The sequence below is a fragment of the Panthera onca genome, chromosome X (genome assembly GCF_046562875.1).
Source record: "Panthera onca isolate mPanOnc1 chromosome X, mPanOnc1 haplotype 2, whole genome shotgun sequence".
In the NCBI taxonomy this organism is placed as follows: domain Eukaryota; kingdom Metazoa; phylum Chordata; class Mammalia; order Carnivora; family Felidae; genus Panthera; species Panthera onca.
The window spans coordinates 10,652,202-10,678,218 of NC_138357.1; the positions used below are offsets into that span (position 1 = coordinate 10,652,202).

The 26,017-nt window shown below is 41.9% G+C and overlaps 1 non-coding gene across 1 annotated transcript; it reads right to left on the reverse strand.

Moving 5' to 3' along the window:
• Nucleotides 1–6,636: 6,636 nt before the first annotated feature.
• Nucleotides 6,637–6,709, reverse strand: TRNAK-UUU (transfer RNA lysine (anticodon UUU)). The gene has a single exon. It is a non-coding gene; the product is annotated as a tRNA-Lys (tRNA).
• Nucleotides 6,710–26,017: the final 19,308 nt, after the last annotated feature.

Below are 26,017 nucleotides of genomic sequence, written 5' to 3' on the forward strand. Positions count from 1 at the left end.
GCGGCAAGGAATTCCTGGGTCGTACAAGTGTGGACGTTTTTGGCTCTTCACGGTATCGATTGCTAAATCGCTCTCTGGAGTGGATATCCCGATTTACAGTCCCATCACCTGTACGTGAGGATACCGTTCCTCCACGCCCTTGCCAAATCAGATGTTACCATATATATAATTTTACGTTATGTACTTCTCTATTATTGTAGTTGTCGTAATAAGTGTATGAGGGTTTTGGAATTTATGTGTCTGAAATAAAATTTAGGGTAAAAATGCTCATACCATTTGGACAGAAATTTTGTATCTGAAATCTATCTTAAGAAAATACTGAAAAATTGAGGACGCAATGTTAGAGCTTTGTGGATGGCAAAGGCGACACTGGAGGAAAGAAAAAAAGGATACAGGAAAGAATGAACAAAATTTTTAGAAATTGTATATATAATTTTTGAGATCCATATGAATAATATTTTACCAATGTTACAAATTTAATTTTAGAGAATGATAAGCATTTATTTAATCTGACAATGTTAAACAGAATCATGAGTCAGCGAGGAACAATACTTGGCTACCTTCTAGAACAAAGTGAGAAGAAGAGATTTACAAAGTAAACATAGGAAATAACAGAATTATTAAAAAAAAAAACCCTTAACTCTTGAAAATGAGCCTTGGTTCTCTGAAATCATCAAGGGCATGACAAAGTCAATATAAAGCACAGGAAATTATGCTGATAAAACAGTATCTTTGCTCTCTAAGCAGATTACTCACGAAGTAAAGAAAGACACAAAATGTCATTTTCACAGAAAACAAAGTTCGTTTTGCATCAGTATATTTGACACTAAAGGTCTTTTTTTTTTTTTTTACGTTATAAAATGTTTTCTTCACAAAAACAAACTTTGAGAAACACGGTGCAATGTAAAAGCCAAGAACTCCTTCGGGAAGCACTGCTTGTGTGCACCACATAGTCCAGACTTTTTCCAAGTAACATTCTGTATTAGCAGTTTAGAAACAGAGCACTGAATTCAGAAGCCTCTTACTTCTCACTGCTTGAATTTTTTTTTTTTTTTTTTAAGAAATATGCACGAGGGGCACCTGGGTGGCTCGGTCAGTTAAGTGCCTGACTCTTGATCTCAGCTCAGGTCATGATCTCACGGTTCGTGAGATTGAGCCCCACATCCAGCTCGGCGCTGACAGCATGGAGCCTGCTTGGCATTCTCATTTCTCTCTCTCTCTCTCTCTCTCTCTCTCTCCCTCTCTCCCTCTCTCCCTCTCTCCCTCTCTCCCTCTCTCCCTCTCTCCCTCTCCCCCTCTCCCCCTCTCCCCCTCTCCCCCTCTCCCCCTCTCCCTCTCTCCCTCTCTCCCTTCCCTCATCCCCCCACCCGCACTGTCTCTCACAATAAATACACTTAAAAAAAAAAGCAGGAACATACTTAAAAGAAATATGCACTAAAGCACATAGTAAATCACTAATATTTACAACAGCATAGGTAATAATTAACATAATAGATTGCATTTTAGCCATGTTTCAAAGAACACTTAACAGGTCAACATCATTGTGTCTTACTGGTCTTGTGTCTTACACATAGTAGATGCTTAACAAACGCGTGATGGCCAAGAAGTTCAAATGGATTCTGTAACCACTTTCTTCAGTTCTCACATGTGTCATTTTGGGACAGAAACCTTCGATACTGCCACAGAAACCACAGTAGGATATGGCAGATGGTATGGTAACCCTGAAAAGAATCTCCGAGACTGGACAGTATTCGTTTTCTAGGTCTTTTATAAAGCTCTCATAAAACTAATTAAATCTTAGCCAGTTTGGACCAAGACAAATAAAGTCCCTTTTCTGTGAAGCTTTTAAAGCTTTTCATAGCCACTTAGGTTTTTTTTTCTTTTTGAAAATATTTTAGGGCAAAACTACTCTTTCTTTCTTAACAAAAGCATCCTTGGCACACCGTGCGTAAAAGTCATTCCCCTCTTCCACTGTTTCTAGAAGGCTCCTTTACAGATATTGCTTCTCATTTTTAATAACGAGTAACATATTTTACAGAGAAAACTAGATCATTGTAAGCTGTCATGCACCATCATTTGGTAGCTGATTAGCAAAGTTTATGAATGTATTACCCAGAGTTTTTAAAAGTATATGCTTCCTTATAGTATAAACTCTTTTTTATTTTTTTCTTTTTTTTTTTTTTTTAAATTTTTTTTTTTAATTTTTTTATTTTTGGGACAGAGAGAGACAGAGCATGAACGGGGGAGGGACAGAGAAAGAGGGAGACACAGAATCGGAAACAGGCTCCAGGCTCTGAGCCATCAGCCCAGAGCCCGACGCGGGGCTCGAACTCACGGACCGTGAGATCGTGACCTGGCTGAAGTCGGACGCTCAACCGACTGCGCCACCCAGGCGCCCCTAAACTCTTTTTTAAAAGTATATGCTTCCTTATAGTATAATCTCTCAATGTGGCAAAAAGAACATGTTTATTAACTGATCCAAATATATTTAGCCTCTCTATACCATGGAGAATAAGAAAAGGTTATATAAATTTAAACGTGCACGGAGTAATGTTTCAGTATTTTATGTTGCTTAGAAATGATCTAGGTGCTTAATAAACGCATACTATTTAACTGAGTTTAACATAAATCTAAAAGTTTTAAGTTACTAAAGAGATACTCCAACGTTTTAAGGCTGACAGGTTATGATACATAATTGCTGTGACAAAGTTTGTCAGAAGAATGAGTCCGTTTATTTAAACACAGATTTGCATTTTTCATTATCATCAGTATCTAGTGATTGTCGTGCTAACTTATTTGATCATTGAACCTGCATTAAGTTCAACAAGAATAAGCCCAAGCCCAACTGTAATAAAAATGTGTCAACTTAATGTTGATAACCGAAGACCCAGCTGTTTTTATTACATGAATAACATTCAACTAGTCTGATTTGCCAACAGTTGACCTAAACTATGTGAGCTTAAATTCTTAAAACATTTGGGCTGATTTCGCTAAGAATGCTTTTTGTGTATGTTGGAAATATTCAGTTTTATCGATTTCCGGGAGCTTTAGTATGCAGACACACAAACGTAAACACACAGATACACATAGAGAGTTTATAGCTCCGAGTCAGCCAAAAATGCAGAAATAGAAGACTCCCTGGTTTATATAAAAATATTAGCTCTCGTTTCGGTCCCGCTCTTATAATTTAGTAGGATTGTATTTCTGGGAGATGGGACAGGCTGAGTTTACCTGCTGAAAATGAAGGCCAGAGTGTTCACAACCCCATTTGTGGAGGCCACCGGGATTCTTTTCGGGGAGGTGTCATCTCGTGGAGACTGTGGACTGAATTTGTGGGGGACTGAGGTGGCCCCAAGCAGCCCTGTGTCTCCAAAGCACATCTGAGGGGGTGCATTATACAGGCTGTTTCCAGTTAGCTTCTGGTGGTTTTAGCTTCCCTTCAGGTGGTTGCTTTCAGGGTCTGTGAGAACATCAAGAGGTTGTGACGGGGGTAGAGGGACATGATAATGTTCTCCTGACTATAGAGAGTTGAGGGGCCGGGGTGGGAAAGGAAAGCTATGGTCAGAACGGATAGGAAGGTAGAGGAGGTGGGGATATTGAACGGAGACCGATCAAAAGATTCAAGGTAGCTAAAGAGAAGGTCAAAGGGGGTGAAAGGAAGGAGGATCAATGAGAGGAAGGAAGACGGGTGATGGAAAGGGCTTAAATGAGCCAATTTGAGTACGACCCATTTCGCAAAGAGGCTGTTGAAGTTCCAAATCACCGTTTGTGAAATTTTGCCATTTTGGGGGACAGCGGACCAAATGAGTGATATCGTGGAATAGTATATGGTGGTGGGCAGAGGAGGATTAGGTGGTATGCTTTGTGAAGTGAGAAACACCCTTGGGATTAGGTGAAGACTCAAACGCAAGAGACCTCGCAAAACAGCCCTGACAAGTCTTGTTCAAAGAGGAATCTTGTATTAAATCCTCCCCCGCCACCCCGCTTGAAAAAGCAAAAAAAAAACCCCAAAAAACAAAAAACAAAAAACCCACAAAAATCAAAACAAAACCAAAAAACAAAAAAACACTCTGTCCAGGAGTTAAGCAGAAAAACACCAGGAAGAACCTCGTTGTTTGTTTGTTTGTTTGTTTTAATTTTTTAATGTTTAATGTGTTTTTGAGAGAGAGCGCAAGCAGGGGAGAGGCAGAGAGGGACAGAGATGCAGAATCCGAAGTAGGCTCCAGGCTCTGAGCTGTGAGCATAGAGGCCAGCGCGGGGCTAGAACCCACAAACGGTGAGATCATGACCTGAGCCGAGGTGGGATGCTTAACCGACTGAGCCACCCAGGCGCCCCAGGAAGAACCCCGTTTTAACAAAATCAAAGTAACTCGCCATTATGCTACAACAAATGTCTGGAACACTGGATTTGGACTTGGAATTTAACTTGTGAACCTAATTTCCCCAGCCAGGAAGGGACAAAGGGTCTGAGAACCTGGCGTAAATCAACCTGAGTGAAGACAGCAGAGTCCAGTATATAGTCTGTACTCTCTTTAAGTCATGGCACCAGGAAACTGGTAATACGTAATTAGGTAAGAAAAGACTTTATTCGGGGCGCCTGGGTGGCTCAGTCAGTTGAGCGTCCGACTTTGGCTCAGGTCATGATCTCACGGTCCGTGGGTTCGAGCCCCGTGTCAGGCTCTGTGCTGACAGCTCAGAGCCTGGAGCCTGCTTCAGATTCTGTCTCCCTCTCTCTCTGACCCTCCCCCGTTCATGCTCTGTGTCTCTCTGTCTCAAAAATAAATAAAACATTTAAAAAAATTTAAAAAAAAAGAAAAGACTTGATTCAAACTGACTATTGCAATAGGAAGAAATCTCCAAGTATCTCACAATCAAACACAGGCTTCTCTTTTACACAGTAAGTGAGGAAAAGTTGGGAGTGGGGGAGGAAGTGTCAGTCCTGTCTGCCCGTGTCCGAATAAGCTGATAAAAACGGGCATGATCTGCATTTTCTGGTTTGCTCAGGCTTGGGGAAAAGCCAGAGCTCAGGGGACTGTGGGGACGAGAGAAGCCTGACTACAGTGGAGTCAAGGCAGAGCAGGGAGTAGCAAATGCATAGTCGTGAACACTTGATCAGTAATACATTTGTGTTGTGTTCGACCACTGTGCTGGTGGTAATTTGTTATAGCCATGACGGGAAACTAATACATGCATATATTAGAGAGGAAAAAGGCTGCAAGTATCTAAGTATTCATATCAAGAAGCTGCAAATTAAATCTAATGAAAGCAGAAAGTATTAAATAATGAAGATTAAAGGAATATACAAGATGATACAAAGATACTGTGACTAATATCTAATACTTTTGAAGTTTTGGCTAAACTGGACAAAAACTCTTTGTTAAAATTTTAAAAAATATTTTAACAATTTATTGATTCATTTTTAAGTAATCTCTGTGCCCAACATGGGGCTCGAACTCAAGACCCCCAGATCAAGAGTCGCATGCTCTTCTGACTGAGCCAGCCAGGTGTCCCAAAATGGACAGATTCTTAAACCATGCACACACCGTATTGAACAAGATGTAAGAAGTAAGAAATCTGAATTTCTATAGACAATGGATTTGTTAGTAAAAATATTCCCACAAACCCAAGCTCAATCCCGGATGGCTTCATTAGTGAATTCTTTCAAATGTTTAGATAAGAAAAAAAGTACATAGACAGTTCCCGAGGATATAGGCAAAAGCAATATTTACCAACTCTTTTTGTAAATCTAGAATAACCTTAGTACCAGCATTTGACAAGGATATTACTAGAAAAGAAATTGTGTCATTATATCTTATTACTAGAGATTCAAATACCATAAACAAAAAAGTACCAGATTAATCCTAGTAAATAAGATAATACATAGTGGCCTACAGGTTTTATTCTAGAACTGTGAGTTGTTTACCTCTGCAAAATCAATTTAATCCACCATATTAATAGAATAACAGAAAAATGTTTGTAGATACAGAAAAAAATATTTGATAAAAGTTAAAACTAATGTATGATAAAACCTCTTAAAAATCTAGGAATAGAAGGGAATTTCCTTAATCTGAAAAGAGTCTACAAAAAATAAAAAATGAAAACCTGCAACAAACATGATACTCACGGTGACATATTTAAACCCTCCATTGTGATATTAGGACTAAAACAAAAGGCCCTTATCACTAGTTCTATTGAACATTTTATTGAAGGTCATAACCAGTGCAAAAAGCAAGGAAAATACATCAACTTCATAAGCATCAGAAAGGATGAAATCTATCATTTTTGGCAAGTGATATGATTACACACATAGAAAATCCAAAAGAATCCTATCTTCAGACAAATTCTTAGACTTAATAAGAGAATTTGGAATTGGTGCTAACTGCAAGGTCAATATTGATAATAAAGCAATGGTATTCTACATACTAGTATTAGATGATTAGGAAAGGAAAATAAAAATGTTATTGAGGATAGTATTTAAAAATTTAAATAGCTAATAATGAATTTAATGAAAACATGCAAGTTCTATACAGTGAAAACTACAAAACACTAATGAGATAAATTGATAAATATAAAGTAACTGGAAGGATCTACCTTTTTTTTTTTTTTTTTAGATATTATATTTTTAAGTAATCTCTGCACCCAGTGTGGGGCTCAAACTCACAACCCTGAGATCAAAAGTCACATGCTCTACCGACTGAGCCAGCCAGGCACCCCAGGATCTACCATTTTCATGGATTAAAGGGCTTCATGTTGTAAATTCTCCCAAACTTAAATGAAATTTAAAAAAAATTTTTTTTTTTTACATTTATTTATTTTTGAGAGACAGAGAGAGCACAAGCTGGGGAGGGGCAGCGAGACAGTGAGACAGAATCCAAAGCAAGCTCCCGGCTCCTAGCTGTCAGCCCAGAGCCTACCTCGGGGCTCAAACTCACAAACCGCAAGATCATGACCGGAGCCCAAGTCGGACGCTTAACCGACTGAGCCACCCAGGTGCCCCTTAAATGAAATTTTAATAACAGTTCTAGCAAGGGGTGTGTGTGTGTGTGTGTGTGTAATAATTCTACAGCTTAGATGGAAATGCAGCAGAACAAGATTATTCAAGAGTATCAAAATGTTGTGAAGAATATCAAAGCTGGAATATATATTCCAGAATATTCCAGAATATCAAAGCTGGAATTTTGACATTCCTAGATGTCAAAAATTAAGCAACCCACAGTAATTTGGACAATGCTGTCCCAATGGAGAGCCTGGAAAGTGGCCCACATGTACATACACGGTAACTTGGTTTATGACAAAGATGCCTCTACAGTATAGTAGGAGAAGTTTGCAATTTTGAGTAAATAGTGGTGCTGGGCCAGTTAAGTACCCACATGTAAACAGTATCTCATTTGATACCTAAAAATGAATTCCAAGTCTATCATAGATCTAAAAGTGAAAGTTAAAGCCATAAAGCATTAGGGGCACCTTTTCTTCCTTTTTTTTCTTTGTAATTCTTTATATTTTGGATTAAAGTCCTTTGTTAAATATATATTGCAAATACCTTTTCCTGCTTTGGAGCTTTCGTCTTCACTTTATTTAAAAAAAAATTTTTTTTTTTTTTAAAGTAGGCTCCACACAGGGTGCCTGGGTGGCTCAGTCGGTTAAGCCTGTGACTCTTCATTTCAGCTCAGGCCTTTAAAAAAAAAAAATGTTTGTTTATTTTTTGAGGTAGAGAGTGTCCCCAAGGAAGGGGCAAAGAGAGCAGGGGATAGAGAACCCAAAGCAGGCTCCACACTGACAGCAGTGAGCCTGATGTGGGCCTCAAACTCAAGAACCGTGAGATCATGACCTGAGCCGAAGTCCGATGCTCAACTGACTGAGCCACCTAGGTGCCCCTTGATCTCCAGGTTAGGAGTTCAAGCCCTGCATTGGGCTCCGTGCTGGGCATGGAACCTACTTTAAAGGTTGGTTGGTTGGTTGGTTATTTATTTATTTATTATTTTTTATTTGAGAGAGAGAAAGAGAAAGAGCATGAGCAGGGGAGAATCCGAGAGAGAGGGAGAGAGAGAATCTCAAGCAGGCTTTGCCCTGTCAGCTCAACATTGGGGCTCACTTATGAACCATGATGAACCATGAGATCATGACCTGAGGCAAAATCAAGAGTCAGATGCTTAACCAATTGAATCACCCAGGCACCCCATGTGGAGCCTACTTTAAAAAAAGGGGTGCCTGGGTGGCTCAGTCAGTTAGGCATTCGACTTTGGCTCAGGTCATGATCTCACGGTTTGTGGGTTCGAGCCCTGTGTCGGGCTCTGTGCCGACAGCTCAAAGCCTGGAGCCTGCTTCGGATTCTGTGTGTCTCTCTCTGTCCCTCCACGGCTCACACTCTTGTCTCTCTCTCTCTCTCAAAAATAAATAAACATTAAAAAAAAGTTCTTTAAATTAAAATACAAGAACAAAGAAGAAAGCGCCGAAGTGGGAAAAGGTATTTTCAATATATATTCAACAAAGGATGTTAATCCAAAATATATAAAAGAATTACAAAGAAAAAGAAGGCAAACATGACAAAAGAAAAATGACTAAAATTTAAATAGGTGTGTTACAAAGGAAGATATGCTAATGACCAAGAAACATGTGAAAATGATACTTAAATATACACTGTAGTACTGGTTATTAAAAGGCTGTTTACAGAGACCACAGAATCCCCTAATTTCAGGAAAAGAAAGGCTCTTAAAGATCATTTAGTTCGCTTCCTTATTACACAGATGAGGCAACTGTGTATGAAAGCGGAGACAGGACTTGCTCCGGGTTTTGCTGTAGTCAGTCACCGAACAAGCACTTTAACATACTGCCTCGGAGTTGCTTCAGCACGGCTGGATTAAGTCAGCTTCCATCACCAGAGTAACCATTAAGGGATCAGGGGAAGGAAAAAGAGAAATCCTGTATGTAAATATGGATGCCACTTTCAAAGGAAGCAGCTCTATCACTTCAGCGACGTGGGCCATTTTGAGTTGCTTTTATAGACAGACGTTCAACAGGGGCGGAGGTAGCTGCCAGAGGGGCCAAAGGACCGATAGCTTAACATTTCGTTAAGAACTGCACAACAGGGGCACCTGGGTGGCTCAGTTGGTTAAGCGTCAGATTCAAGGTCATGGTGTCATGGTTCGTGAGTTCAAGCCTTGCGTCAGGCTCTGTGCTGACTGCGTGGAACCCGTGGAACCCGCTTGGGATTCTCTCTCTCCTTCTCTCTCTGCCCCTCCCCACCTGACTCTCCTTCTCAAAATAAATAAACATTAAAACAAGAGAGAACTACAAAACATTAACTTCATCAGACTCCAAAGAAAACAAACTGAACTTATTAGAAACATCCATTTACACATTTTTGTTATTTATCTTTATTAAGGTGTAACATTAATTATCCATTTTAAAGTTTATGCTCCAGGGGCGCCTGGGTGGCTCAGTCGGTAAAGCGTCCGACTCTGGCTCAGGTCATGATCTCATGATTTGTGGGTTCGAGTCCCACGTCGGGCTCTGTGCTGACAGCTCAGAGCCTGGTGCCTGCTTCGGATTCTGTCTCTCTCTCTCTGCCTCTCCCCTGTTTGCCCTCTGTCTCTCAAAAATAAACGTTAAAAATTAAAAATAATAACTAAATGAAGTTTCCACTCCAGTGGCATTTAGTACATTCACGATGTTGTGCAACCACCAACTTTATCTAGTTCTAAAACATTTCATCATTTTGAGAGGAAACTCTGCACCCACCAAGTTGTGACTCTCCACATGTATTTAATTTTTTTTTTAATGTTTATTTTATTTTTGAGAGAGAAAGAGAGACAGAGTGCGAGCATGGGAGACGTAGAGAGAGAGGGAGATACAGAATCCGAAGCAGGCTCAAGGCTCTGAGCTGTCACCACAGAACCCGATGCGGGGCTTGAACCTACAAACCATGAGATCATAACCTGAGCTGAAGTCGGCGCCTCCTCCCCACGCGTATTTTAACATAATAACTTTAAATGTGTGACTGGTGCTTGCACTAAGTATGTATTTAGGAGGAGACAAAACTAGAGTGAGATCCTTGAAATGGTTGCAAGAAAATCCCTTTTACTGTTGCCATTAAGTGACCATGACCTTTTAATGAACCCTTTGCTTTTTTTAAGTTGACTTATTTATTTTGAGAGAGAGAGAGAGAGAATCAGCAGGGGAGGGGCAGGGAGATGGCGGTGTTGGGGGGGGGGACAGAGGATCAGAAGCTGGCTCTTTTTTTTCTTTAATGTTTATTTATTCTTGAGAGAGAGACAGAGTGTGAGCGAGGGAAGGGCAGAGAGAGAGGGAGACACAGAATCTGAAACAGGCTCCAGGCTCTGAGCAGTCAGCACAGAGCCCGACGCGGGGCTCGAACTCAAACCTTGAGCTCATGACCTGAGCCGAAGTCGGATGCTTAACCGACTGAGCCACTCTGGTGCCCCTTTACGAACCCTTTGTACGTGTATTTAGAGTTCAGTTTTATTTGGACAAGATAACTAATCAGGTGGTAACTAAATGAAAAAGAATAGCACCTTGAAGCATTTGGTTTCTCACAATGAAAACATTTTTAGAAAATTCAAGTATCTTTGGAGCTTTCTAGTGCGTAATGCTTTAGAAAACACTCAGAACATACAACTACCCATACGCACACACACCGCACACAGTTCCCCAGCCCCTAGATGGGCACTTTCATTTCCCTGTGAAGCAAGGAGGGTTAGCTGGAGAAAGGAACGTCTATTAGCTTTAGCTCGTGAAGCATCTCCTTCTGTTAACTGGCAAAGCCTGGGATCTGGAAGCTCTGGAAATCCCGCCGCACTGGGGGCTTGCCCTCAACTGTTTACTCATTAGTAGGCCGCTTCCCAGTTTTCCAAAGGTGGGTAATGGCCTTTCGGAAACGAAACCGCGCAAAGTGAAACATACAGTCACATTTAATGACCCTTCCCCCTCTCCCCTGATCTCATCGTTCTGTGCAAGAGTATCACCACGTGGCCAGAGTCTGCTCTTCTCGTAGAGACTGAAGGAAGCTAAGCAGATTGTTCATTCTGTTCATTCTGAATTCCTCCCTCATTTATTCTTGCGAATTTCCCTTTCCATTTTAATTCTTCCAGCCAGCCCGTATCGAGACACCGCTTCAGTTTCTAAGCAGATGCATATGTATCGCAGAGTGTATTTGGTGTGCCAGATCAATGCCTTCTGGTTTTGAGCCTTACGGAAATGTAGCTAATTTTAACGTCCTCCCAGGGAGAGTAGGGTGCAGGGAGTGGGGAGCCTGAGAATGTATCTGCATCTGTTGTGATTCAGATTTACCTTTACTCCTGGAACGGAGCTGTGTAACCACATTATTTATACAGGAACTACGGAGTAAATAAGATTTAATGCACGTCTGAGTCTGTCAAATAAGAGAGTCATTTTATAGAATCCCAGAATCCTAGCGCTAACAGGGATCTTTGGAATGCGTCACATCCAAGCACCTGTTAGGGGGCCGGGCACTCTTTTAGGTGTTTTTGCATAAATTAACGTCATTCATGTTCACCTCGACCCGGTAAAATGTGGAGGAGGGGTGCAGTGGCCCAACTACGATGACACAGGTCAAAATAGCAGACTCAGGATTTCAACCCAGGCCCCTGGCTCCATCGTCCAGGCTCTTCCTTCCTGGGAAAAGCCCTGTAGACCTGGGAGCAGGCAGGCACAAACGGTTAAAACCGTCCACAGAGACCAAAGTACTAGGCTGATGCCGAGGCACAAAAGCAGAGAATAGATGCAGTGTGGCCTCAGTAAAAGAAGATGAAGACGAGTTGTTAGGTTGAGAGACGGAGAAAAGGATGGGGGACGAGAAGGAAACATGGACAGGAATGGCCCCGATCAGTTTCTGTTTTCTGTGAATTCCAGCTTTATTTCCTGTGTTGATTTCTACAAGATTGCCCTGTATCCTTAAAATAAATGTTTTTTTCCCATGATCTTCGTGGGTAAATTTCTGTTACTAGTCCCTGGTGACTGAGTCATGCTTGAAAAGTTTGCTCTTTCACCCGTAAGGCTGATTTCCATATATCTTTGAGGAGGGGCTGAGAGTAAAACTGTGTCCCCGCGCCCACCCCTTATCCTGCACTCCATCCTTCCCTTTCGCTCCCAGTGCTCTGCTACTCTTCCTCTGAGGCCAGCCTCATGAAATCAAAGCCTCCTGTCTGCCACAGCTCTCCTCTTCTAGACATCAACCTGATTCCCTGCCCCCCCCCCCATCCGGCCCCCACCTTCTGTCCGTCCACGTCTTTATTCCTCCCTTCCTTCGTCTGACCTCAGTGTTGCCAAGTACTTCGAATGAAAGTAACAAGATGATCATGTAAGGAGAAAAATATTTCCTGTATCAATACACCAGTTTCAGGGCCATGTAATTTTTGTACAGGCTCTCGAGTTAATACCTGTTTCACATAAACCCTTTCGTTAGATTCTCACAATACATTGATAAGGTAAACAGGGCAGGTTTTTAACGTTTAAAAAAGTTTGGAATCTTATCCACTTAATTGAAAGCACTTTTTGGGGAAAGGACTATCTTTTACCAGTTTGTATAACCCCTGAACTGACTGGAGCCTAGCGAGCTCGTGTTGTTTGAGAAATGGAGGGTAGTGGGGCACCTGGGTTTCTTAGTGAAGCGTCCCAACTCTTGACTTTTGCCTCCGGTCATGATCTCACGGTTCGTAGGATCGAGCTCCACGTTGTGCTCTGTGCTGACAGCACGGAGCCTGCTTGGGATTTTCTCTCTCTCCCTCTCCTCCTCCCCTGCTAGTGTGCTCCCTCTCGAAGTAAGTAAGTAAATAAGCTTTTTAAAAAAAGAAAGAAAAAAATGGAGGATAGGTAAGTGAATGAATGAAGGAATGAAGAATGAGTGAATGAATGGCACTAATTATTTTTCACATTTCCTTGATATTATCAGGCCACACCAATTCTAGAACCAATGTCTTAGTCCTCGTATAGACTTTTCCCCGCATTATACCAGTCTGCCAACGCTCAGCATGAATCCTACTTACACACCTCAAACAAGAAGGAACTTTTAATGGCTATCTTAGCTCCATTAATTGGGAAAGACTATCTCCAACCTGATATTTCAAAGGCGGTTTTCTCAACACTACATTTATTTTAAGAAAAATTTGCAGATAGGCATTGCAAAGATACATAAGAGCATAGAGCAGGCATGAATAAAAATAATTGGACATTTTAAAAGCAAACAAACCAGAATTTATACATCCAAATGAGTGCTATCCCTCTAAGGAGGCCCCCCGGGACAGTACCCACATATTCTGGTGATGGTGCCATCGCTCAAAATGCTTTGGAACCCTTGTATGGGAAATGACTTCTAAGACAGGTTGGAAAAAACCCCAACAAATTCCATTTTATTTGTTTACATTCACACTTTGTGTAAGAACAAATCTCTTGAGATGTGTCCTACAGAGTGTCAGGTAAAACGCTCATTAGGTACACTTCCTAATTTCTCGTACCACATCATGAATTTTCTCTTAATAATATAACATAGGCTGAAAAATGAGTATTTCCCATAGGTGGTGACCATTGTCGGAGCTACTAAACATTATCTAAATTAAAAGTAGGCATTTCAGACACAAGTTAAATGTTTTTACCCTTTTCAACTTATTGTGGTTCCTGTAAACATCTCATCTGTGTGACAAGAACACCAGAATGCTACTTCAGGAACCATGTGCCTTTCTGATGGCTTCCTAGAAATTAACTGTGTCTGCTGTGCGCCTCCAATCTGTTGATAACAGCTGCTTTTGGCTGCTGTGGTTTTTAAAATGAAAATAGCTGCAGGAACCATCAAGAATTTTGATCTCGATCATACTTTCTGAAGTGGATTTTAGTGGCATTTGTATTGGAAAGACACCTGGTGCTGTGTCCCTTTATATATTTGGTTTGGTCCTTTTTAAATCCATTTATTCCAGATTGTTCCTGGCATTTTTCTGTGACTTAGAGAATCCTTGGCATTAGGAAGTTCCAGTAGTGAAAATTTGCCTGTGAAATATGGTAACAGCATTGAAATGGGAACACTCAGGGACAGCTGTAGTATAGTGAAATGAATACATTTAGAACCAGGCAAGTTGGCTGTGAGGCCTTGGACTGATACTTTTCTCAGTCGGCTTCTTTTTTTTTTTTTAATGTTTTTTTTCAATGTTTATTTATTTTTGAGAGACCGAGAGCGAGCAGGGGAGGGGCAGAGAGAGAGGGAGACACAGAATCCGAAGCGGGCTCCGGCTTCCGAGCTGTCGACACAGAGCCCGACACGGGGCTCGAACCCACAGACCACGAGATCGTGACCTGAGTTGAAGTCAGCACTCAACCGACCGAACCACCCAGGCGTCCCCGTCTGCTTCGTAATGTATGGAATGAGAAGTGTTCTACTGACCCGGAAGATTTTGTTTGTGAAGATAATGAGGTGTCCTTTGTAACGTGCTCAGCACATGCCTATAGGCGTTATGTGGTCCACAAACGGTAGCTGCTGCTTTCATCGTTCTTATTTAAAGGTATTGCTTTATCTAGCATATGCTGAGATGAAAAGCGGCCCCCCAAATCTCAGGGACTCAAAACAGGTGCACTTCTTACACCACAGTCCAATGATTCACTTCCACTAAGTGACTCGGGGACCTCTGTCATGACCATTTTGTACTACTGCCGTCACGGAGCGCGTCGCGTCCGTTCTCGCCCCGCGTTGTGAGAGGCAGCTTAGAGAAGACGCTTACCTGCGTCACGGTGCAGCTGTCACATTGCGTCTGCTCTCCTTTCCTCTAAGCAGAGCTCAGCGGTCCCCGCGAAAGCCACGTGGCGACTGGGGAAATGTGTTCTTCCTGCACACCTAGGAAGAGGCCCTGGTGGGCTTACGTCACAGTATTTTGTGTGTGTGTGCCACAGGTAGTTTCTTTATACTGATAATAAAATAAGTGTCTACAACAGTGACAGCAGCCAGCTGCTTTGTTATATGTTATGTGATTCCCTACCTCCTTTCCCTTCTCCGTTGGATTGAATGATAGTTTTGTCATCTTTGAGACAGCGCTCAGCTGAAACCTCACAAGCGTGCTTCCCATGAATGTCCTTTAAAACTTTTTTTTTTTTAATTAATCCAGTCTTGTTAAAAAAAAATATTTATTTTTGAGAGGGAGATAGAGAGACTGAGCATGAGTGGGGTAAGGGCAGATGGAGAGAGAGAGACAGAGAGAGAACCCCGAGTGGGCTCTGTGCTATCAGCCCAGAGCCCGATGCGGGGCTCAAACTCACGAACTGTGAGATCACCACCTGAGCCTAAATCAAGCATCAGACGCTTAACCGACGGAGCCACCCAGGCGCCCCTGTCCTTTTTAAACCTTTTGAACTGATTTTTGTTGAAGGTGAAATGAGCCTGCTGCGTAGGGCCTCTCTAAGAATACCTTTCCAATCGGGAACTCAGCCTGGATGAATGAGACTTTGCAAACTGAAAGGATTCATTTTGGTGCTACAGCTGCCCAGTGCGGCCAGAGCACTGGAATGTAGGAGGCTGTCCCTTGGACAGTCAGACCTGTGTTGCTGAGGCATCTCCAAACCTTCTGGTGCAGGTGACGGGTTCATCTGGGCTTGTTTGTGTTCCGGCCGGGGCTCCCTACTCCCGAACAAAGCTCCAAGTGGCATCGTTAGCGTTTCTAACTAGAAATAATTAATAACAGGTCAGTTTGTCGGAATGAGAAGGGATGAGTGCCACAGCCACAGCTGATCCCAGGGAAGAGTCATTCGCAGAGAAATTAATGAGGAACATTTCCATTCAAAGAAACAATTTATCAAGAACTCCCACCAAAAAGTAAATCCTGCCAAATTAGCAATCACTATAAAACGCACTCTGCTCAAATGAAAGCTGGAGCTCACTCTGAATCTAAATTTACATATGAATGATCAGGAATGGCAGACTATATCTATTCAAATATAACAGCAGTGTTCATAGGCATAGCCTAAGTCACATTCTTTTGTTTTCTGAGCCACTGTTTTAAATTTAATGTCTATTTATTTTTGTGAGAGAGAGAGAAAGTGAGCAGGGGAGGGGCAGAGAGAGAGGGAGACACAGAATCCAAAGCAGGCTCCAGGCTCTGAGCTGTCAGCACAGAGCCCGACGCGGGGCTCGAACTCACGGACCGCGAGATCGTGACCTGAGCTGAAGTCGGACGCTTAACCGACTGAGCCCCCCAGGCACCCCTATGAACCACTGTTTTAAAATTGCTAGTTGCTCACCACCACTGTGTATAAAGAAGTATATTAATCATATAAACCTGTAGTTTATGCAGCTCAACCATTCTCTCAGGTTTACCTTTTTGTTAAGCCAGCTAAATAGCAAATATTAATCTGCGTTTTGGTAGGATCCTACCAGTGTATTTGAGGCACATAGGAGAGACAGTGCTATAAATGTTAAGCTGTGTTAACTCTTCTTTTCTTTTTCTTTTATTTTGTTTGAGAGAAAGGAAGGGCAGACAGAATCCCAAGCAACCTCCGTGCTGTCGGCGCAGAGCCCGACGAGGGCTCAGCCTGACAGACCGCGAGATCATGGCCTGAGCCAAAACCAAGAGTCAGACGCTTAACCGACTGAACCACCCGGGCACCTCAGGCTGTGTTAACTCTTAATCCTGCTGGAAACCCGCCAATAGCTTTTCTTATATTTAGGCTAAATCGAAATTCCATACTATGCCCCCTGGTAGAGACTTGGCTCATTCTGATCACTCCAATATTACCTACTACTTGAACAAAACCACCAAAAGTCAAACACATTTTGATTGTGAAGGAGAATGATCAATTGCTTAATAGGCCTATCAGAATGGATCCATACAAGTCTGTGTGTGTGTGTGTGTGTGTGTGTGTGTGTGTGTGTGCGTGCGCGCGCGCACGCTCCAAATGTGAGTAGGACCCTTGAGAAGTTTCACGTTCGTTCTATACTGCTCTTGCCCAAACCATTCTTGAGTGTCTCTTTGGAAAGTCCCATCAGAGCTAATTCTTTGGCCATATAAAAAATAAGCTTCATTACTTCATAGTCTTACGTCATGTCAGGCGGAGTTGTAAAGTATTATTAATTAGCTCAGCTGATCGATTTACTCAAAACAGCTGATTAATTTGTTGAAAATTTGGCTGTGGCAAATGATTTAATTGCAAGTTTAGGATGACATGTCTGATGCGGAGAGTATCAATAGAATGTAAGTTAATTTCCAGAAGGGGTTCCAGAAATGATCTGTGCGCTTCCAACATGGGTAGAAGAAATGTAAATTTCCAGAGGGGACTGCTTTTTGAAAAGGAGATACCTGTCACAGGCAAATCATTTCTCATCTTTGTCACAAGCACTCTGTTATTACCTTACCACCAGGCCTTCTAGGTCGCCTTCAACTTTTGACTTCCTCAGGAATTTGGGGACCAACTCGTAAAGCGAGTTGAGGTCACAGCATTGGCCAGGGCAGTGAGTCTCCAGTTCCTACCCCGAAGAGGACAGATAGACAGACATAGGAATCCCAACTGGCGCCCATGTCCCTCCCATTCGTCTAGTGAAGAAATGGTGTGCCAGGGGGACCTTAGAATGCAATGATTTTCTGCTAGGCACTTACAGATCGTAGAAAAAACACCTCTCCTGATCACTTGGATCTAGCACAATGTTTCTTTCGTTTTAACGTAGGCAACACGTAGAGGGCCCACACTGCCTATCAAAGACTCCCTGAGAGTATTATTAAGTGGATCATTCACATCAGCTCTAATGTCAAGACAAGCAAGATGCTGTGCACACTTACCAGTCTGTCCCTGACAGCTCCCAGACAATCTTCGCGGCATCCCTGTGCGACTTCTGGGCTGTTAACAGGCTCTTGTACATTCATCTACCTCGCTTTCAGCTCTGGTAGTTTCTCAGTTGGAGTCAGCAGTCGCACATGTGCCTCGCCTGGTCATGATGTCGCCTTCCCCAAAGAATCTCATGGGTCTAGAAGAGAAAGACACGTTAGACAGGCAGCAGGTTTAAGGGTGACTTCCTTGACTAAGACTACATCCCCCTTCATCAGAGTGCATAGTGATGACCTCTGAAATAATGTCCGCTGTCGTTTACACACCGGGTTTACAAGCTCCCCTCACACGCTAGGGCAATGGTGGCTCACCAAGTCACCATTGAGTGACTCACCAAGAAAATAAAAACAGTGAGTGCTCCCTTGAAGGGAATTTGTGATATCCAGGAAGCAGCTGCAGAAAAAGACTTCTGGAAGGCCAAAGATCGACTTCGATATTCACGTGCGACAGAGAATGCCAGCTCAGCTCAACTTTCCTTTGAGGAGTGTCCACCTTAGTCTTCTTTGGTTTCTATAACAAAATACCATAGATGGATTGGCTTGAAAAACAGAAATTTATTTTCTAAGAGTTCTGGAGGAAAGAGGTCTCAGATAAGGGTGCCAGCATGATCAGTTTCTGGGGAGAGCTCTTTTCCTCGTTTACAGGCAACTGCCTTCTAGTCGTGTGCTCACACGGCCCTTTTGGGTGCATGTACAGAAAGCGTGAGCTCCTTGTGTCTCTTCTCATAAGGACACCAATCGTATTGGATCAGGGCCCCACCCTTAGGACCTCATTTAACCTTAATTTTCTCTTTATAGACCCTATTCCAAATACAGTCACCCTGGGAGTTAGGGCTTCAACATAGGAATTTTAGAAGGACACAATTCAGTCCATAAAGGTGCCTTTTTTTTAAAATGTTTATTTATGTATTTAGAGAGAGAGAGAGAGCGAGAGAGAGATAGAAAGGGAGCAGGGGAGGGGCAGAAAGAGAGAAAGAGGGAGAGAGACAGGGACAGAGACAGAATCGCAAGCAGGCTCTGCACCGACAGTGCAGAACCTGATATGGGGCTTGAACTCACGGACCATGAGATCATGACCTGAGCTGAAATCAAGAGTGGGATGCCTAACTGATTGAGCCACCCAGGCACCCCCAGAAAGGTGTCTTTAAGAATATCTCGGGGGGGGTGGGGGGGCTTGGTGCATGGGTGGCTCAGTCGGTTAAGCGTCCAACTCTTGATTTTGGCTCAGGTCATGATCTCACAGTTTGTGACTTCAAGCCCCGTGTCAGGCTCTGTGCTGACAGCTCATTGCCTGGAGCCTGCTTTGGATTCTGTGTCTCCCTCTCTCTCTGCTCCTCCCCTGGTCGTGCTCTGTTTCTCTCTGCCTCACAAAAATAAATAAACGTTAAAAAAATTAAGAAACAAAAAGAATATCTTGGGTGAGTTGGTCTAGGTTGCTGTTTTTGAACATCATTAGATTTGATTATTTCAATGAGAACAACGTCATTGGCCTCAACTATTAATGTGTGAGATGAGAAAAAAGCCAGATAAAAAAAGAAGTGAAATGGATAATTCTTCTCTTGCAGATAGGAGCCTACTCTTATTCCTCTCTTCATTTGCAAAGGGAGATAAAGGGCTCTAAACTCCCACTCCAGTTTCAACCAAGACCATTCTCATTTGCTTCATTAGATATCGGCATTGTGCATAAAATTTGTACGAATAAAGGGTTCTGTTACTTAAAACAGTAGTTTGAAATCCATGGGTTCAGAAGAGGGGTCGGCAAAATGTTCCCTCTCTGGCTACCTGTGTTTGTAGTTACAATTTAATCTGCAAGGAACCTCACCCATTTGTTCACGCAGTGTCTGTGACTGCTTTTGTTAGGAGGACGAGTGTGAGTAGTTGTGACAGGGACCATCTGTGACCCATAAGCTTAAAATATTTACCGTCTGGCTGACCAGTATTTGCTGACCCCTAGTCCAGATGGATGATCTACTTTTGAAATCCACATGATTAGCTCCTTCATTAACTTCCCGTCTTGTTCTTCAGGTCTCAGAAGTATCTCTTGACCCCACGGGCTAGATCAAGTGCTCCTCTAATGTGCCTCCACGGTTACTTGTGCTCACTCCTACCTACTGTATTCTCGTATTGCACGTTACTGAAATGTTCCTTTACTTGGTTCGTTTGTATGTGTGAATATAAGTGACTTAAATGCAGTGGTCATGTCTTATTCTCTGCCGTATCTCCAGTATCTATCATAGTGTCTGGAATGTAGTGTTTAGTAAGTATTTGTTGAATGAATGAATGAATGAGAAATGCATTCAGTATCCAACTCAACAAGTATTTATTACTTATTACACACGAGACACTTTTGAAGCCCTAAGGATACAGTAGAAACAAGAAACAGGAAACATTGCCCTTGTGGAGTTTACATTAAAGTAGGGAGAGCAAATCACAAAGAAGTTGAAAAAGATTTTAAAAATAGATGTTTGTGGGGCGCCTGGGTGGCTCAGTCCGTTGAGGGTCCGACTTCGGCTCAGGTCATGATCTCTCAGTCTGGGGGTTCGAGCCCCGTGTCGGGCTCTGTGCCGACAGCTTGGAGCCTGGAGCCTGCTTCCGATTCTGTCTCCCTCTCTCTCTGCCCGCCCCCCCCCCCCCACTTGCTCTCTGTCTCTCTGTCTCTCTCTCTCTCTCTCAGAAACAAATAAACATTGAAAAAAAAAATGTTTATGTATGATAATTACTAAGGAGAAAAAAATAAAACCAGGAAGGGCCATATGCAACGTTGGTGTTGGGGGCATGGGAGGAGTTGGATTAAAACTTTAGATAAGGTTGGCCGAGAAGAGTTCAACTGGGAAGGTAGGTTACCTTTGAGTAAAGACCTGAAGTTAGTGATGAATGCACCTAATAAGAATTTAAAGTAAGGGCTGATCCTGTGAGTAGGAGGGAGTAGAGATTCTCGTCAAAGTTCACAAATAATAGAAGTAAAACCAATGAATCCCTGAAGTAGTAACCGGGAAAAGTTTATTGTGCACACACCAAAAAGACAGTTTGCCGACCAGGATCGCTCAAACCAAAGCATGGAATGAGGCCCAGGAGTGCATTGGTCTAAAGCAGCTTACACGCTGGGAAGACAGTGACTGTTGATTCTTTACGGTGACTCGTTTTAATATTAAAATGTTCTTGAATGATAGGGAACCGGTCAGTGGTTATATCATATCAACCTTGGGAAAGTTTAAGTTTGGCTTATGATTTCCAGAGGCATGGGCAAGAAATGACCCAGGTCAAAGCAGTCTTACAACATAAGCTAAATTAAGCTTTGGAGGAGGAGCAAGCCGATTCGGTCTGCTCAGGGAACTTTTCAGGCTGGCCTCTTTTTTTATTTTAACGATTTCCCCCCTTTTGGTCATTCTTTCAGTAGGCCGAGAGCATGACCAGCCAGGACAGTGTCATTCTTGGTTTCTACCATTGACACAGTCAGGCCCAAGAGTCTCAGGTTTGCTGGCTAAGTTATTAAGAGAAGTTCTGTTTCCCCTACTGTATATATGAGGAAATAGAGATTCAGAGTTAAAAAGGACTTGCACAATGCTAAACAGCTGGTAAGTGATGGGGGTAAGATTTCGATCTTGATGAGAACAATAGCCAGGGATTGAAACATTTCCCAGAGCAGAGATTCCCAGGAGCCAAGATTTAACCAATTAAATAACTCAAATGTGTTATAAGTTAAAAAAAAAAAAAAAATGTTTATTTTGAAAAAGAGAAAAAGCGTGAGCAGAGGAGGGGCAGAGAGAGATGGAGAGAGAGAATCCCAAGCAGGCTCCATGCTGTCAGCGCAGAGCCCGATGTCGGGCTCGACCTCAGGAACCATGAGATCACGACCTGAGCCGAAACCAGGAGTGAGATGCTTAACCGACTGAGCCACCTAGGCACCCATGCGTTATAGTTTTTTTAAGAGTTTATTTATTTATTTTGAGAGAGAGAGACCGAGACAGCGTGAGCAGGGGAGGGGCAGAGAGAGAGGGAGACAGAATCCCAAGCAAGCTCCACACCCAGCACGGGGTCCGATGCCGGGCTCGACCCCTTGACCGTGAAATCACGACCTGAGCCAAAAGCAGGAGTGGGATGCTTAACGGACGGAGCCACCCGGGCGCCTTTGCATTATACTTGTTTCGAAGTTCTGTATATAGGTGGTACACGATATATTAGCAGACACACGTCCTTCCGGTTTACATGGGACGAGATGAGCATGAGGCTGGTTTATTTCAGGAGGCAGTGCTGCAGGTGCGCTTCGACCTAAATCAGGCCCCTCTATGATGTGAGTAATCGGGTTATTTAATTCGAGGCATTTCTACGGAAACAAAAGAAAAAGGTTAATAGTTGGAGCAAAGTATAAATTCAGTTTCTGAGTTTGGAGAGCAGCCAAGTGAAACCGTTTCTGGATGCCAGGTTCAAACCATGTTCAGATGGAGTGAGGGCTGGCGGTGGGAATCTGACACGTTTCCCTGGTTTGCAGAGTGAATGTCTCTGGTGATCTTTCTAAGTGCCCACGCAGCAAGAGGCATGAAGGTTGTGCACACATGAGCTGCTGTGATTTCTCTGAAGTTTATATCAAGTTGTCCAGCTTTAGCATGCATGGCTTGAGGAAGAGGGCTGTTTTAGTTTCATGGTGACCCCAAGTCAAAATAGTGGGAGAAAAGGGGAAATATTCATTTGGAGGGTTCTGGCCAGATATTAAAGGGACTCGGGATCCCATCCATCTTACAGGTCGACAACGAAAACCTCAAAGACAATAAAGAGTCCTAGATTCTGGTACCCACAAAGGTGTTTTACTGAAACATAAATTTTCTTTCTGTAATCATTCCCATTTCTGCCAAAGATAACCACAGCAAGACTAAATTGTTTGCAAATTAAATCTAGTTTCAGTAAACTGGGCGTATGCCACGAGAATAGTGATTTTGACTAGATAGGCTTTTCAAAATTTGCTTTGCTGGAACTCTTCATAAGGAATCTCAGATTGGACTTTCAAAAGCCTCTTGAGGCAAGGAAGCCAACCAAATGCTTGTCCTTTCGTGTCCTTTACAAGAACAAATTGTTATTGAACTTACATGCAAGTACATACATTGTCATGAAAAAATGAGAATATTTAACAAGAGTTTCTGAATTCTGGAGGGATCAGGTAGGACGAAAAAGATAAATGTTTCAACTTTTGTTGCAACGATATACTTTACCAGATTGCTATGTTATAACTGATATAACTTTTATAAGTAACTTATAACTTTTATAACTCATAAAAGGGGCGGAAAAGGGAAGGACTCTCTGGGCTCAGACCAAGGTTGTGGTGACTTAGCTAAATACCCCAAGGAAGTTGGAATTATCTCTAAATATGGGACTCGTCGGGTGCCTCACTTAGGAAAATAAGAAGAAAATTGAAAGGAGTTGAAAGAGCAGTAGGTGCTCCCTTTGAAGCATCACTAGCCTATATAATACATGGGTTAATTTATGTAACAAAATTACACGAAAACCTTGGGTTGGGAGTAACTTGTTCTGAGAGTGACCCACAAGATGAGCCAACATTTCTGACACGTCTTAACTTGATAAGCCAGCGACGTCTTGCAATCCAACTAGTACGTGTCACCAAACGTCATATGATCACAGCTGAGCCAGTGGTTCTTGGGATTTGCTTCGATGTACAAATGCTTTGGATGACCACGAGCATGGTTCAATGAATGAGGCTCACAAACCAAGGTTTTACTGTACTTGGGTTTGTTGTTAAATGTATTAATGACATGTTCAGATTTGCATTGTGTTAATCTTGGTTTCTTAGAAAACATTTGGAAATTAAAATCCTTCTAATTTTTACTGGTTAAAAAAAAAAAGAATAGAAAAAGGAGTCCTTTAAATCTGGAAAACTAAACATTGAAGAAGTAAGTAACGTTTTAAATGAAGCCATAAAAATTATAGTCCTCTTCATTGTTTCATTCAGTGTTACTTCTTTTTTTTATATGAAGGTTATTTATTAATCCTGAGAGAGAGAGAGAAGGGGAGGAGCTGAGAGAGCGGGAGAGAGAATCCCAAGCAGGCCCTGCACTGTCAGTGCAGAGCCCCTATGTGGGGCTCAAACTCACAAATCAAGAGCTCATGACCTGAGCCTAAACCAAGAGTCAGATACTTAACCAACTGAGTCACCCAGACGCCCCTCATTCAGTGTTGTTTCTTAATTAATTCTTGTTTTCCTTCATCTTGGGTTAACAGCTTTATAAATCAGTTTTCCATTAAAGTTTTAGAATTAATTTTTTTTTTTTAAGTAGGCGTGAGGCTTGCTTCTTACAACCGTGAGAGGAAGCGTCGCACGCTCTCCTGACTGAGCCCGGTGCCCCTAAAGTTTTAGAAATCCTCATCCAGTTCAGTTTTATGGTCTTAAAATTAATAAAATCCTAGATTTTAGAATACATGTCATGTTCTTTTCCGTGGATTTTTTTGAAGATGCAGCAGTTTTGCAGGAAGACTTTTGCAGAAGCATCAGAGTAAAAAATGTAAATGACAAAAGACTTTAAAAATAGCCATGTTCAGGGGCACCTGGGTGGCTCAGTCCGTTGGGCGTCTGGACTTTGGCTCGGGTCTCGAGATTCGTGGGTTCAAGCCCCACATGGGGCTCTGTGGTGACAGCTTGGAGCCTGGAGCTTGCTTCAGATTCTGTGTTTCCCTCTCCCTCTCTCTCTCTGTCCCTACCCCTCTCATGTTTTTTTCCTCGCAGAAGTAAATAACCATTAAAAAATTTTTTTTAAAAAATAGCCATGATCAAATATCTGGTACAAGTTCATATAGACACAAAAATGATGCAATTGACTTAATTATTCACATAACTAAAGTGACAAAAGATTTCAGAGGCAAATACAGAAAGTTTCATAGTTGTAAAACAAACAAACAAAAACCCCATAGGTCTTTTAATATTGAAATGACTCAGGTTTTTCCCCTAAGTAATCGAAGACCTCATAAGGACAATGTGAAACACAGGAAATTATTTTCATAAGACACAGAATCCTTAAATCTTTGTTTCCTAGGCAGATAACAGTAAAGGTAAAGAAAAACCTTTGCTTACAATTCCTTATTAAGAGCAGACTAATAATGTAAAGGAAAATTGTGATTTAACAAAGAGAAAACAAATTCTAATTTTTTACCAGTACAATACTTTCGATATTAAAGCTCTTCTTTTTTTCTAAACTTAAATCCATTCCAATCTTAGCTTAGCCACACATAAAATCACTTTCTCAATATTCCGTTTTCACAAACTTTCTACAACCTTCTGTATCCATTTATGTTTTGTCCGATCTCTTTCCCTTTCTTACTCTGGAATAATCATTTTAATTCAGGACAAAATTGCTTTCTTTTTTTCCTTACTGAACTACAAGAACAAGAAAAAAATCCCACATCCTTTATACCTTTTCTTATCCAAAAATGCATTCTATTTTCCATACCTACTTTTCATACACAGTCATCTTCTTTCACCCATATTTCTTTTTTCTTTCTTTCTTTCTTTCTTTCTTTCTTTCTTTCTTTTTTTTTTTTTTTTTTTTTTTAGAGAGAGCACACAAGCCAGCATGTGAGCATGCGAATGGGAGGAGAGGGAGAGAGAATCCAAAGCAGGCTCGAAGCTCAGCGTTTAGTGCAATGTGGATCTTGGTCCCTTAACCCTGGGATCATGACCTGAGCCAAAATCAAGAGTTGGATGCTCAACTGACTGAGCCACCCAGGCTTAAGGCATTTTTCTTGTTGAAAAATTTTGAAGATGTGGAGATGGCATAAACTTACTTGACGAGTAAACCCAGGTAGAAAAAGATGTACATTTGCATTACACTGAACATTGGCAACTCCAAAGACCTCTGACTTGTATGTATCAGCCATTATCCTAGATTATGTGAAACTTGAAACACATTTGGGGTAGTCTCTCTGAGAGTATACTTGCTTCATAAAAACATTTAATTTTCTTTAATCCAATTAAATAGAGCTCTTCACAATTAATTTTAGCAGCACTGTCCAGGGGTACAAAAATATCACATAATCTATAACATACATATGTAGACATACATAAATGGACGGATGCAGACAGAGATCGTATAGCTTTTTTTTTTTTTCTTTCTTAATTTAGCCATGTCTCGGGGGTACAAAGCTCAAAAGAACAGCTGGACTGAGTTAAGGTTACCTGTTCAGATGGC